The 15,494-nt window shown below is 41.5% G+C and overlaps 1 protein-coding gene across 6 annotated transcripts in view; it reads left to right on the top strand.

Moving 5' to 3' along the window:
* Positions 1–1,411: 1,411 nt before the first annotated feature.
* USP54 (ubiquitin specific peptidase 54) overlaps positions 1,412–15,494 on the top strand; it is a 146,978-nt gene continuing 132,895 nt past the window's right edge. For all 6 annotated transcript variants that reach the window (XM_079899601.1, XM_079899606.1, XM_079899608.1 and 3 more), the window contains exon 1: positions 1,412–1,962. The gene's annotated coding sequence lies outside the window, so the exon portion shown is untranslated. The remainder of the gene's footprint in view (positions 1,963–15,494) is intronic.

Here is a 15,494-nt window from a genome sequence, read left to right on the forward strand (position 1 = left end):
CCACCTAGACTCTGCAGCCGTTTGAGTTAGCAACTTCAAGGTTTTCTTTTACATAAACCACCTGCCCATAATACTATGCCCCTAAAGTCATCCAGATAATGCATTCCCTGGTATAGGGTCTAGAGCTTTGCTGTCTAATGCTGCAGTCACTAGCCACATGTGGCTATTAAGCTCTTAAAATTTGCCTAGGCTAAATTAAGATGCTCTGTAAAAATAAACAATGGATTTTGAAGACTCAGTATGAAAAAAGAATGTAAAATATCTCATTAATAATTTCAAAATGTTAAAAAAATTGCTGTACACTAGAAACTAACACATTATAAATCAACTATACCCCCAATAAAAATTTTTAAAAATTTCAAAATATTATGTTGAAATATTTTGAATACGTTGGGTTAAGTGAATAACTAAATTTCATTTTTCTTACTTTTTAAAAAAATGTGGCTTCTACAAATTTTAAATTGCATGATGTCCCTCACAGTATGTTTCTACCGGACAGCACTGGTCTAGACTATGAGAGGTATTCAGGGGATTGGAGAGAAGAAACTGAATTCTCCATTTATTATTTTTATTCCCTTATTTGTTCTCCTCTGTTTTACTCTCACTGAACAACGTTCTTTATATAGCTGTTGCAGTAAGGGGTACCCCTTCCAGGGCCTGAGGGTGGGCTGCTGTCTAACACTCAGAAATGAATTGTCCGAGGAGACACACGTGCTGACAAAGCAAGAGACTGTTAGGAAGAGGTGCCCAGGCAGGGTAAGGGAACCCAGGAGAACTGCTCTGCCACGTGGCTTGCAGCCTTGAGTTTTATGGGAATGTGGTTACTTTCCGGGTTGTCTCTGGCCAATCATTCTGACTCAGGGTCCTTCCTGGTGGTGCGCGCACTGCTCAGACAAAACAGATTCCAGTGAGGATTCTGGGATGTTGGTAGGACATATGGACTGGTGTCTCCTCTCTCATTTTGACCTTTCCTGAATTCTACCGGTTGGTGGTAGCTTGTTAGTTCCTCGTTCCTTACCAGGACCTCCTGTTGTAAGATGACTCATGCAAGTGGCTACTATCTTGCCTGGCCAGGGTGGGCAGCTTCAGTCAGTGTGTCCCCTAACATGTCTGTCGTCTGTTCCAGATCCTACTCAGTCTGCATTTACAACTTTCTGAGGGCAGAGAGAAAGCCCTTACAACTAAGTGTTGAGAGAGTCACCAAGTAAGGATGTGCCCACAGGGTGGCAAGCAACAACTGCAAAGTTCAAATCACAAACCAATGCGGCCCCCTTCCACATTCAAGGCCAAACATCTGTAATAATGTTCGACTAAAAACAACAACAACAAAACACTTTGATTTCCTAGTTTCGTTGGGCAAATTGATGGGGGCGGGGCACGAGTGTATAAACGTAAATATTTCTGTTAAGTCAAACACCATTCACAAACCAAAGTAGGGGAAGAACGAATCAAAGTTTCCTGAAGGAAGGTTAAGGAGGAGATGGAAAGGTCAATTTCTGGCTTGCTCCCTCCATCTCTACTCTGCATGCATAAGGAAAATGCCAGGAAGACTGAACTTCAGCCAAGGCGACACTGCTTTAAGTTTGAGGCACTGGGAAAAGACAGCCCCATACCTCAAGTTATTCCAGTGTAGGGTTCGTCATACTAACTTACCCCATCCCAGACCGTCCTGCGTCCTGCCTACAATACTTATCCGACTCTCCTGCCAGTTCCATATCCTTCTCCGCCCTCGCCCACCTCCAGACTTTTCCATGCCACCCCTTAAGCGCCTTGCGGCCGCCATTTTACACAATACTATCGCGAGATATACTTAGCCGTCTCGACCCTGACTCATTTACTTTCTTGCGAGAGACTCTTCCCGGCCGTTCTCGCCGTAGCTGAGGAAAGTGTCGCGAGAGCTGGTTGCCTTGGCTCCCTGTAGCTATAGCAGCCGCGGCGGTTAATGATGCGGCGGCAGAAGCGGTGAGTGCGACACTCAGGGGGGCGGGGCCGGAGGTAACAGGGTGCTGGGGGGTGTGTGTGGTAGCGCTTGGGGAGGGGGGTGGGGAAGGTCGGGTCGCGGGAGAAATGGGCTCGAGTGTGACGTGTGGGGTAGGACCCGGGTCCAGTAGCTATAGGGACAGGGCGCGTGTCTGCACTAGGGCACGCTGTGAGGGTTGAAGCTGGTGGGAGGTCTAGGGGGAGGGACCGGGGTGTAGAAGGGTTCAAGGGGCAGGGCCCGGACTGTAAAAAGGGTGTTCGTGTTGGGAGCAAGATGGTTATGGGGACTCAGAATTGGGTAAAGTAAGTGGGAAGAAATGGGGTACAGCGAGGAGAAGGGTACGTTGAATAGGAGCCTAGAGGTTGGGCCCGGTTTGCTTTGCCCTGGCGGAGATGGGGGGTGCGGTGTCAGACCTTCGCAGTTTCCTGGGGTCCGCCTGAGGCTGGTCGGGGACAGCGCGCTAGGACCTGGGTCCTATAGGACATGGCGGGAATGGTGGCGTCCCGGAACCCCCCACGGACTCTGAGATGTGAAAGGAGGGTCCTGGTGAAATAGTATTAGTTGGAAAGGTTCTTTCGGTAGTGGTGAGTGGGATAATGAATGATGCTGCTCTGAAATAAAGTGTGGGGTGGGGGCGGGAGAGAGAAATTCTTGAGAAAAAAAACCTAAGATGTGCGTATCGAGTTGGAAGAAGGGGGTGTGCGCTAAGTTCACGTTTCTTTCCAGTTTCATTCAAGTGTAGAATTCCTTTACGGTGTACTTATGAAATTATATATGCGGTGTAAAATCAGTTTAGATCATACAGTGAAAGAATGTACAGTACGACATTTAAATCCTCCACGAATGTAATTTAAAAACTAAGAAAAGTGTTTCTACTGCAGCAGCACAAGGCTGAACACTAGGGATAGTTTTAGTTACTTGAATATAAAAACCTAGTGTTCCGAAAGTGTGTCTTTTCAGGTTGTTTGCCTTTTAAGAAATGGATGCAGTTTTATTTTTAGGAGACAGAAAGAGTTTTGAATATCCGTCAGTCTGGAAATAAAAGGAGTCTTCCGGGAGTTAAAAATCACTGAGAGGCAAAACATTTACTCTCTGAGTCTCAAGGACTGTTTTCTAGAGACAGGTTTGGATCACTATGCTGTTAACTCTTATTTCTAGTGAAAACAGTGGCATCAATTCAGGCATAAAAAATAATTTGTTCATTTCAATATACAGATACAAGCTTTCTGATAATTATTTCTCACTATCTTTTGTACGTATAAATTTGCAAAGGCATAACCTCTCTTTTTATTTATTTATTTTTTTTGAGAATTAACGTTTTATTTGACGGACTTGCTGAGGACTTAAGCCTGGAAGACAGCCTCTCAGATGACTCTGAGGGACTGCTCTGAAGATGTAAGGGAGGAGCCAGGATATATAGGAGTTTTTGCAAGAAACCAGGTAGTAGGAACATCAAAAGATCATTGTTAATTAAAGAAAAACAGGGACTTTCCTGGAGGTCCAGTGGTTAAGACTCCAGGCTTCCATTGCAGGAGGTGTGGGTTCCATCCTTGATAACCTCTCTTTTGATTATGTAACTGGCTTTCTCCATGCTGAGGTTCACAAATTCATTAATTAGAATAGTGGATTTTAATCCTTCTAGAGCTAGCCTTGATGTGGTTAGTTATTGAACCTATTCATTTGATATATGTTAGACTAAAACTTTTAATTTGTAATGTTAGTAGCTAACCTTTAAAGTCGAAATGCTTTTCTGAGGCAAGATAAAGCTTTATGTGGTTGAGTCCAAAAGATGTCTCCATGAATCCATTAAGGAGCTTTACTGAGTTCCTATTATGTGTAGCGTACTGTGTAAGGCACTGCAGGGGGGAAAAAAGATTAATTCATTCATTTATCCCTTCAACAAACGTTTATTGAGACCTATTTTGTGTCTGATTACTAAGTCTCCAGGATACAAATATAAGTAAGCCTTGCTTTTTGCCTTGGAATTGCTCAGAGCCTAGGAAGGGAGAGAAATAGAGTAACAAATCATTACATTGTAGTAAACACAATATATATGTGAACACAGGCTTATGAAACAAGGTTCTGGCCCTGAGGAGTTTACATAATAGTTGACAAGATTAAAATGGAAGAAATTATTTAAAAAAATATTAAGCAAATTCTAAACTATGCTGCATCAATAAAACACATTACGTTTTTCAGAAGAGATAAAATTAGAATGGAAGCTTGAGGAGAAAATTCACAGATCAATTCATAATTTAATAGTGTTTTTAAAGTACTCTTAAATATCACTGAACATTCTTTTTTTTTTAAAATTTATTTATTTTTGGCTGCGTTGGGTCTTCGTTGCTGCGCGCGGGCTTTCTCTAGTTGCAGTGAGCGGGGGCTTCTCATTGCGGTGGCTTCTCTTGTTGCGGAGCACGGGCTCTAGGCACATGGGCTTCAGTAGTTGTGGCTCGCGGGCTCTAGAGCGTAGGCTCAGTAGTTTTGGCGCATGGGATTAGTTGCTCCGCGGCATGTGGGATCTTCCCGGACCAGGGCTCGAACCCGTGTCCCCTGCATTGGCAGGCGGATTCTTAACCACTGCGCCACCAGGGAAGCCCCTGAACATTCTTAAGTCAATAATAATGATAATAATAAGCATAAATGCTAACATTCATTGATTGATTATTAATGTCCTAGGCACATTATTTCATTTTATTTATTTATCCCCCCACACCCCCAATTATCTCATTTTATCTTCACAGCACTCTGCTAGTCAGCTGGTACTAATACTTCAATTTTAAACATAAGAAAACTGAAGCTTAAAAAATTAAGGAAGTTGCAGAAGATCATAGAGCTAGTAAATGGCAGATTAGGGACTGGAGTTGGAAATATATGTGACTGGTAATCTAAGCAAGATTCCTTTCTTTTGCAGTAAGGGGGCCTTGGAATGGGTGTAGGGGGCCAGTCATTGAACGTGGAATTGGTCAGAAGATCAGAATTCAATCTCTGTGTCTCTTTATTCATAGAGTTTTCTCCCTCAAATATTGACACTACATATGAGGAACTAATTTGAATATTAGCATGATGCTGAATATGAGGTTTGTATTGTACAGAGAATTGAGTACATTACCATATTCATATTGTATATGATTGTATTGGGAGCTATGCTTGGGAAAATAGTTATAATAAGCAATTGTTAACATCTGTAAACTTCCAGAAAGTGATCATTTTAACAGTGGAAATGGTTATCTATATTCATATACAGGGCAAATGTTATTACAGCAGACTAAGGGATTTAGGTAAAAATTTTTGTACACTACATTTTTAAAAATTTTTATTTTTTTGTATATTTACTTTCAGGTTTTTAAAACTCTATATTCCAAAGTCCAAAATCTGATTTTCTGGTTGAAATTCAAATTTTATATCTTCCTTTTATATTGAGGAAACAGAAGAACTTTTAAATGACTTGCCCAAAGTCATTTAATGCAGTGTCCCAGATATTCTTAAGAATTACATGCAGATTTGACAGTGAGTCAGTGATTTTTTTTCATTGAGTTGACTTTCTGCATCAGTCCCTCGTCAGTATAGATTTTAGCTGGAATAGCACGGGGGTGTGAATGAGATTCCAATGTTTTCTAACATCTTTTAACTAAGTGGGCTGTGTGCCCATATTTTAATGTGAGTTATTTTTGAGGCATTGAGACATTTTTCCAAGAAAGGTTTAGAGCAAGAGAGTGAGATGATAGGAAGAGCCTTCAGTGGTGAGAACGGGAACTTCTCCAGAAGGGTTGAAAACTGAAAGCAGTTGATGATGTGTAAAGAGAATAATGGTCTAAAAGCTTTCTGTAACTCCACCCACCACAGGAGAGCCTGGAGACTTTTTCTTCTACTTTGATACACACAGCCTCTGGAAAGATTCCGTCCACTGGGAGAAAGTATTACTTTCTCAGCATTTATATTAGCAATAGTACATAGACATTGAACAAACCAAAAACAATTTACATGGTAGCTGAAAAGTGATATCTCATTTTGGATTTCCATCTCTTTGGTTACCTGTGAAGTTGAACATTTTCCCGTATTTATTATTTTTTATTAGGCAAAGAATAGAATAAGCAGTTTCAAAGAGAGAAATATAAACAGCCAATAAAGAAATAAAAAACAGACTGACAGGCATAGAAAACAAACTTATGGTTACCAAAAGGGGAGGGAGGGGAAGTTTGGGATTAACAGATACACAGTACTATATATAAAATATTATTATTATTATTATTTTGGCTGCGTTGGGTCTTCATTGCTGTGTGCGGGCTTTCTCTAGTTGCGGTGAGTGGGGGCTACTCTTTGTTGCAGTGTGCAGACTTCTCATTGCGGTGGCTTCTCTTTGTTATGGAGCACAGGCTCTAGGCGCATGGGCTTCAGTAGTTGTGGCATGTGGGCTCAGTAGTTGTGGCTCATGGGCTGTAGAGCGCAGGCTCAGTAGTTGTGGCACACGGGCTTAGTTGTTCCTTGGCATGTGGGATCTTCCCAGACCAGGGATCAAACCCGTGTCGCCTGCATTGGCAGGTGGATTTTTTTTTTTAATACTTTTTTTTCTTTTTCATTTATTTTATTTATTTATTTTTGTCTGCGTTGGGTCTTTGTTGCTGCTCACGGGATTTCTCTAGTTGCGGCGAGCGGGGGCCACTTCTCGTTGCGGTGCGCGGGCCTCTCCTTGCAGTGGCCTCTCTTGTTGCAGAGCATGGGCTCCAGGCATGCAGGATTCCGTAGTTGTGGCTCACGGGCTCCAGAGTGCAGGCTCAGAAGTTGTGGCACACGGGCTTAGTTGCTCTGAAGCATGTGGGATCTTCCCGGGCCAGGGCTCTAACCCGTGTCCCCTGCATTGGCAGGCGGACTCTCAACCACTGCACCACCAGGGAAGTCCCCATACATAAAATAGATAACCAACAAGGACCTACTGTATAGCACAGGAAACTATATTCAATATCTTGGAATAACCTATAATGGAAAAGAATCTGAAAAACAATTTGTTCTATCTATCTGTCTACCTATTTATCTATCTATCTCTGAATCACTTTGCTGTATATCTGAAACTAGCACAACGTTGTAAAATAGCTACTTCAATTAAAAAATGAAAGAAAGAAAAAGATGCTCAAACTCACTTAATCTGGAAACTGCAAATTAAAACAATATTTTTTGTTGACTTCTCTGTCTTTTTTATTATTTAAAATATTTTTAATTTTTTAAATTAATTAATTTATTTGTTTTTATTTTTGGCTGCGTTGGGTCTTCGTTGGTGCGCGTGGGCTTTCTCTAGTTGTGGCGAGCAGGGGCTACTCTTCATTGCAGTGTACAGCCTTCTCATTGTCGTGGCTTCTCTTGTTGCAGAGCACGGGCTCTAGGCATGTAGGCTTCAGTAGTTGTGACACATGGGCTCAGTAGTTGTGGCACACGGGCTTCGTTGCTCCGTGACGTGTGGGATCTTCCTGGGCCAGGGGTCGAACCCGTGTCGCCTGCGTTGGCAGGCGGATTCTTAGCCACTGCACCACCAGGGAAGCCCCTGTCTTTAAAAACATTTAAAAATCTTACGAATGTTTAAATTGTATACTTAATTTGAAGAAAGAGAAAAAAGTACATTCTTTAAAAAAATAATTCTTTACGTAGAGGCTAAGAAGCAAAGGTTCCTCTTCTAGAACTATCCTGTTTGGTGAATTTTCTTCTAGTTCTTTTTCCTGCAATATATGCAATTTCTATATCTATTTATATCTTTTTTAAGTCCGTGGATTGATAATTTTTTTTCCTGTAGTTCTTTTTTTTTTTAAAACCTAGCAATATGCTTTTGAGATCTCATCCTGTCAGTACACACTTTTTAACAGCTGATTGTATTTCAGTTTGAATGTCTGTAATTTATTTAATTGTTTCTTTATCTATGGACATTTAAGTTTTCTCAGATTTTTGCAGTTATCAGCAACACTGAAATGAACATCCTTTATTCTTGTCTCTTGTGCAAATGTCCTAGAATAACTCTAGAGTAGGTGCCTAGAATTGTTGTTTAAAAGGTATACATGTTTCTAATTTTGAAAGATACAGCCAATTTGCCCTACAGTCTGTGTACCATTCTTTATTCCATCAGCAGTTGATGAAATTGCCTCTGATACTTGATATCAATCTTGTACAGTTTTACTAATATAATGGGTAAATTTTAATTTATAGTTTCCAGATTGCTTGTGAGTTTGTGCATCTTTTTGTTTCTTTATTGGCTGTTTACATTTCTTTCTGTGAAATTTCTTATTCTGTTCTTTGCATATTTTTTAACTGGGTTGTTTTCTTTTTTCTAAAAATTTATTTATTTTTGGCTGCGTTGGGTCTTTGTTGCTGCGCGCGGGCTTTCTCTAGTTGCGGCGAGCGGGGGCTACTTTTCATTACGGTGCGCGGGCTTCTCATTGCGGTGGCTTCTCTTGTTGCAGAGCATGGACTGTAGGTATGTGGGCTTCAGTAGTGTGGCACGCGGGCTCAGTAGTTGTAGCTCGCGAGCTCTAGAGTGCAGGCTCAGCAGTTGTGGCGCATGAGCTTCGTTGCTCCGCGGCACGTGGGATCTTCCTGGACCAGGGCTCAAATGCGTGTCCCTTGCGTTGGCAGGCGGATTCTTAACCACTGTGCCACCAGGAAAGCCCCACCCAGGCTTTTTGGTTTGGTTTGGTTTTCTGTGGCCGCACCAAGAGGCTAGCAGGATCTAATTTCCCAACCAGGGATCGAACCTGGGCCCTGGCAGTGAGAGTGCAGAGTCCTAACCAGGGAATTCCCAATACCACCCAGTTTTAATTATTGCTGAAGGTCAGGTCCCCCTCAGTCTTAGAATATATATAAGAACAGATTTTTTTTTTTGGGCTTCCCTGGTGGCGCAGTGGTTGAGAGTCCGCCTGCCGATGCAGGGGACACGGGTTCGTGCCCCGGTCCGGGAAGATCCCACATGCCGTGAAGCGGCTGGGCCCGTGAGCCATGGCCGCTGAGCCTGGGCATCCGGAGCCTGTGCTGCGCAACGGGAGAGGCCACAACAGTGAGAGGCCCGCGTACCGCAAAAAAAAACAAAAAACAGATTTTTTTTTTTTCTTTCAGAAACAGTCTTTCAGGTTTTGTTACAAACAAAGATTCTGTTGGAAATGTAATTGGGATTGATTGCAACAAATAAATTACTTTATGGGTGAATTTGTACACCCATGAATTTACAATGTTGAGACTTTCCATTTAGAAACAGTGTATTCTCTTTATTTAGGTTTAAAAAAAATCCTTTAGAAAAGTTTATAGTTCTCTTGATAGTGGTCTTGCACATGTCTACTTTTCTAGTTATTTTATGGTTATTTAAAGTTGATATGGCAATTGGGATCTTCTACTCATGACATATTAAAAACTTGGTTATTGCTGGCATATAGGAAAGCTATTGATACTTCTGTGTTGATCTTGAATTGGATAACATAGTAAATCTTTTTTAAAAATGATTTAAATGGTTTTTCATTTGATTCTTTTGGATTTTCAAGATAGTTATCTTTTTCAGCTCTTCATGTCTTTGCCAATTTTCATTTTGGTGTATGCAGTTTTTTTCTTATTTTGACATGTTTTATAGCTCTTTATGGTAAAAATATTAATCATTTATTATATAGCTTGCAATGTTTTTTAGTTTGCTCTTTGTTTTTATGGGAAACCTTTTTTTTTTTTTGCGGTACGCAGGCCTCTCACCGTCCATTGCGGAGCACAGGCTCCGGACACACAGGCTCAGCGGCCATGGCTCACGGGCCCAGCCACTCCATGGCATGTGGGATCCTCCCGGACCGGGGCACGAACCCATGTCCCCTGCATCGGCAGGCAGACTCTCAACCACTGCGCCACCAGGGAAGCCCTATGGAAACCTTTTGACCATCAATGGGTAAAACACTAGAATGGGCTACTGCAATAGTTCGAAGTTATCTTGACAATAGGAAAATTCTAAGAGGGTTAGAATTATTCAAACCAAGTCTGGTGAATAAAACTATGAATTAAAAATAGAGGAAAAGGGGTTTCCCTGGTGGCGCAGTGGTTAAGGATCCGCCTGCCAATGCAGGGGACATGGATTCGAGCCCTGGTCCGCGAAGATCCCACATGCCGCGGAGCAACTAAGCCCGTGTGCCACAACTACTGAGCCCGTGTGCCACAACTACTGAAGCCTGTGCACCTAGGGCCCGTGCTCCCAACAAGAGAAGCCACCACAATGAGAAGGCCGTGCACCACAGCGAAGAGTAGCTCCTGCTCGCCACAACTAGAGAAAGCCCGTGTACAGCAGCGAAGACCCAACACAGCCAAAAACAAAATAAAATAAAATAAATTAATAAAAAAAAAAATAGAGGAAAAAAGGTCACTTCTGGGTTCAAGTGGGATTTGATTAGAAAAGTCAGAAACTCTTTTAATCTTGTGTATAGTGATGTGTCATCTGAGTTAAAGTAGTTGAATTTAAATTTGGGGAGACAATAGCTGAATAAAATTGATCAGGTTGAAAATACACAATAGAATATATAAATAATAATCATGTCTGGTATTTAATCATACATATGGAAGAAGCTGGTTTTTCTGATTACTGTTATACCTGGGGAAAAAGGATAACTCTTTAGCAGCAATGTTCCTTCACAGCTCACTTCTGAAGGGAAATCCTGACATGTGGACATTCCTGAGTTTAGCATTGAGGGGGTAGTTGGCATAGCAGAAAGAATGTGGGCTTTGGAACCAAACAAACCTTGGTTCCCATTCCAGTTGTTCACTTATTAGAACTGTGATCTTTAGCTCATTGTCATAGCCTCCTCTGTAAAATAGTATGCTTAAAAAATGGTCTATCACATCAAATAACATCATCTACTGCTCAAAATTGATACTGCTGTGCAGCTTCATTACATGGTGCAAATATTTGTTCAATGAAAAACATACTATGACTGAGGAGGTCTGAATTCATATGTTTGCTGCTGAACCATCAGTAACGCCAGTCAGATTAGGGGTTAGGAGAACCAAGAACCTAGGGTTAGTACCATGTAGGTTAGGTACCAAGCACCTAGAAGCATGTTAGAAATGCAGAATTAGAATCTGCATTTTAACAAGATCCCCAGGTGATTCATATACACCTTAAAGTCTGAGAAGCAGTGATCTAATGTGCAGTATCTAAAGGAAGGTGGTAACTCCAACTCAAAGCAGTAGGGGTTGAGATGGTAGGAGCTATAGAAGATTAGGCAGGTAGTCACTCTGTGGTTCCAGATGATTCATTTATTCACTGTAGGACCCTCTCACCAAGCTGGGGGATACAAGGAACATCTTCTAGAAGACAGGGCTAGCATGATCCTGGTTGGGTGTCTGGTCACTAGCCAAGGGGTTTGGCATTAGAGCAATAGCTTTAGTCTCTGCAGGAATCTAGGCTATCTGTGCTGTTCAATATGGAAGCCACTAGACACATGTGGCTATTAAAATTAAATAAAAATTCAGTTCTTCAGTCATACCAGCCACATTTCAAGTACACAGTAGTCACATGTGTCTACCGTATTGAACAGTGCAGTGCAGATATTGAGCATTTCCATTAGTGCAGAAAGTTCTGTTGGATAGCACTTGAGAGGAATAGGCAGAGCTACCAAGGTAGGGTGGGTATTTGCCTTAAAGGCTGTGTCAAAATGGCCAAGTATAGAAGGCAGAGAAAAATCCATGAATTGCTGGTCACACACATAACTCCCCATCCCGTTCCAGAACCTTTCCATTGCTGATAGCTGCTGATAAATTCCCTGTCCTGTTAAGGCCTGGGTGTGCCTGCAAGTGAAAGCATCAACTAAAAGGTAAGAGAGGGCAGAAGCTGACAAGGAAAATTTTCCTGACAAGGAAAATGTTCTGGAGAAATTGCTGAACATTGGGAAGAGTAGGAATGGCTGGGTATGGAGTTAGGAAAATCACATGAAGTACTAAAAGAGATAATTTAGCTGCTAGTAAAACACCATTGTTCCTAGAAGAAATAATACTGAAAATAAATTCTAATGTCCACGTTAATGCCGAACCAGTCACCAACTTGATCACATCTTCACTAAAATTTTTTTTTTTTTTTTTTTTTTTTTTTTTGGTGTATGCGGGCCTCTCACTGTTGTGGCCCCTCCCGTTGCGGAGCACAGGCTCCGGACGCGCAGGCTCAGCGACCATAGCTCACGGGCCCAGCCGCTCCGCGGTACGTGGGATCCTCCCGGACCGGGGCACAAACCCGCGCCCCCTGCATCGGCAGGCAGACTCCCAACCACTGCGCCACCAGGGAAGCCCTTCACTAAAGTTTTTAAGTTGGTCTATCAATGTTAAAAATATGAACATTTTTTTAATGTTTAATGAGAATTAATGGGTAAGTAGAATTCAGTTTGAGGTTCAGTTTTCAGTCTTTCCCCCCAGAGAATACATCTGTAGAAAAGGCTATCCAAATTCTATCTGTTTTTTTTTGGGGGACAGTGCCATATAGTAAATTTGTGAATTCCTGTACTTCTCTTTCTTTATTGATGGTTTATATCAGACACATACATGAATGTAGGATTGTTGTATGTATAAAAATGTTTTAAATTTTCTGTTACTCTTTCAGAGTTTTCCTTATTTCAGTTTGGCTATGTAGGCAAGTGGCTTTGGCCACACTGCGCAGCATGAGGAACTTCCCCAGCAGGGATCAAACCTGCGCCCCCTGCAGTGAAAGCACGGAATCTTAACCACTGGACCACCAGGGAAGTCCAAACCAGTGGCTTTTAAGAAAAACCTATTACATTTGTTTTGCAAATAGAAAATATAGTCCTTTCATTGTTGGTATGCAACTAATGAAGTTTCTGAAATTGACATTTCAGTATTTTAACACTTTCCCTTAACAGTACCTTCCTGTACCACATTGAAAGGAAGAAACATGTTCCAAAAAGCACATTTTTCAAATAACATTTCTTTTTTTTTTTTGGCTGCACTGCAGGTCTTGCGGGATCTTACTTCCCCCACCAGGGATTGAACCCAGGCCCCGGCAGTGAAAGCGCTGAGTCCTAACCACTGAAACGCCAGGGAATTCCCTCAAATAACATTTGAGTTTTTAAATGAAAACAGAAGCTGAGGATAAGACTGTATTGGACTCTTGCAAAATATATTTTTGTCAGTCTTATTCTGACCTGTGTATAGATTCATTTTTTCCTAAGACATGAAAAGTAGGCTTTTAATATAAAGCTGGTGGTAAGTCAGTGACTTCCCAGAAGAAAAAAATGTTCATTTTCTCCTGAGAAGAAAATTTGGATAAATACTTTTTAGTTAATACATTAGTTTCATAGTAGGTTTGTAGAAAAATTCACTTACTATAGAAACAGAGCTTTCTCTTTGTATGTCATTGTCTCATTTCTGACCTGGGCTCAGGTCTTGTTTCCCTGTGCAGATCCACTTCCTTTGGTGGTGCATCCTGTCCTGGGTGTTGGCCCCAGTCAAAGCTGTATGGTGCCAAAAAAAAAACAAGTTCCTTGATCCTTTTTTGCTATTTCAGCCTCTTATTTATCTTTACTTGTGGTCTTTGAAGACCAGAAAGGTGTTTGTGAACAATTGAGAATTACATCATGGGTGTTCCTACAGTGTTGGGGAACACCAGAGAGAGGCAATATCATTTTAATCTTGGGTTTTTCCCCTTCTTCGGGCCCACCAGGTCTAAGGAAACTTCTAGTTATTTAACAGAATTGAAATAAGAAATTTTGTAATTACAAGGTAGGTTTTAGACACCTCAGAGTTACAGAGTATTTATTGATATTGAGAATACACGTTTAAATTATTCATGCTTTATCAGTCAACACCAATGTTTAAATCACAAATTGCCACATAGCAAGTTATTTTGGGTAGGAAATCTGTATGAACCAAACTCTGGTAATGATTTTAATTGGGCAAAGTATAGAAGTCTGATTTAGAGGTGTCTTTTCCTATGCCTCCTCTAAAAATTCATGAAAAGAAACAACTCCCTTTAAAAATTGTACTTGTTCTTATTTCACAATGACTTTCATCCTTTTTATGCCTTATTTCAATAGATAGTTACTAAGCATCTGCTTTTTTTAATGTATAAAGCGAATTTAAAAAAATTAATTTTATTTTTGGCTGTGTTGGGTCTTCATTGCTGTGCGCAGGCTTTCTCTAGTTGCGGCGAGCGGGGGCTACTCTTCGTTGCAGTGTGCGGGCTTCTCATTGCTGTGGCTTCTCTTGTTGTGGAGCATGGGCTCTAGGTGCATGAGCTTCAATAGTTGTGGCACGCGGGCTCAGTAGCTGTGGCTTGCAGGCTCTAGAGTGCAGGCTCAGTAGTTGTGGTGCATGGGCTTAGTTTCTCCGCGGCATGTGGGATCTTCCCAGACCAGGGCTCGATCCCGTGTCCCCTGCATTGGCAGGCGGATTCTTAACTACTGTGACACGAGGGAAGTCCCTGGTTTTTAAAAAAAATATTTATTGTATTTTTGGCTGCGTTGGGTCTTTGTTGCTGCGTGCAGGCTTTTCTCTAGTTGAGGCAAGCGGGGGCTACTCTTTGTTGCGGTGCGCGGGATTCTCATTGTGGTGGCTTCTTTTGTTGTGGAGCATGGGCTCTAGGTGTGAAGCCTTCAGTAGTTGCAGCATGAGGGCTCAGTAGTTGTGGCTTGCAGGCTCTAGAGTACAGGCTCAGTAGTTGTGGCGCACGGGCTTAGTGTTCTGCAGCATGTGGGATCTTCCTGGACCAGGGATTGAACCCGTGTCCCCTGCATTGACAGGCGGATTCTTAACTATTGCATCACCAGGGAAGCCCTAAGTATCTGCTTTTAAAATAAGTTTTATTAAGGTATAATTCACATATCATACAATTCACCTATTTAACGTGTATAGTTCAAAAGTTACTATATGTGCAGAGTTGTGCAACTGTCACTTCAATCAATTTTATTACATTTTATCAGTCCAGAAGGAAACTATATATCCATAAGCAGTCATTCTCCATCCCAACCCCTCCCTCCCTTGGCAGCTACTAATTTATTTCTCTCTGTATAGATTTACCTATTCTGGACATTTCATATAAATGGAATCATAAAATACCAATATGTGGTCTTTTGTGACTGACTTCTTTCATTCAGCATAGTATTTTCAAGGTTCATCCATGTTGTGGCATGTATCAATGTTTTATTCTTTTTATGGCCCCCAAAAATATTCCATATTCCATTATATGAATAAAGCACATTCTTTTTTTCTGTTCATCAGTTGAGACATTTGGGTTCTTTCTGCTTTTTAGCTATTACGAATGAGATAAATGAGGTGCTTAGCCCACAAAATAAGGATACTAAGGGTTGTGCAAGTGCAACATTTAAGGAGGCGGTCACTTACTCTCAGGGTTGTGCAAGTGCAGGGTTACTTGATTGACCTTGAGAGTGAGTGCCTTCTTAAATTTTGTACCTGGGAGCCTCCAGTGTCCCCCCATAGTCTTGGCAGTGGATTGGCTTTCCTTGAGCTTCAGTGAATATCAACCACCTAAAAACACTGAGTAAGAAGGTAT

Source organism: Stenella coeruleoalba (genome assembly GCF_951394435.1).
Source record: "Stenella coeruleoalba genome assembly, chromosome: 16".
NCBI classification, from domain to species: Eukaryota; Metazoa; Chordata; class Mammalia; order Artiodactyla; family Delphinidae; genus Stenella; species Stenella coeruleoalba.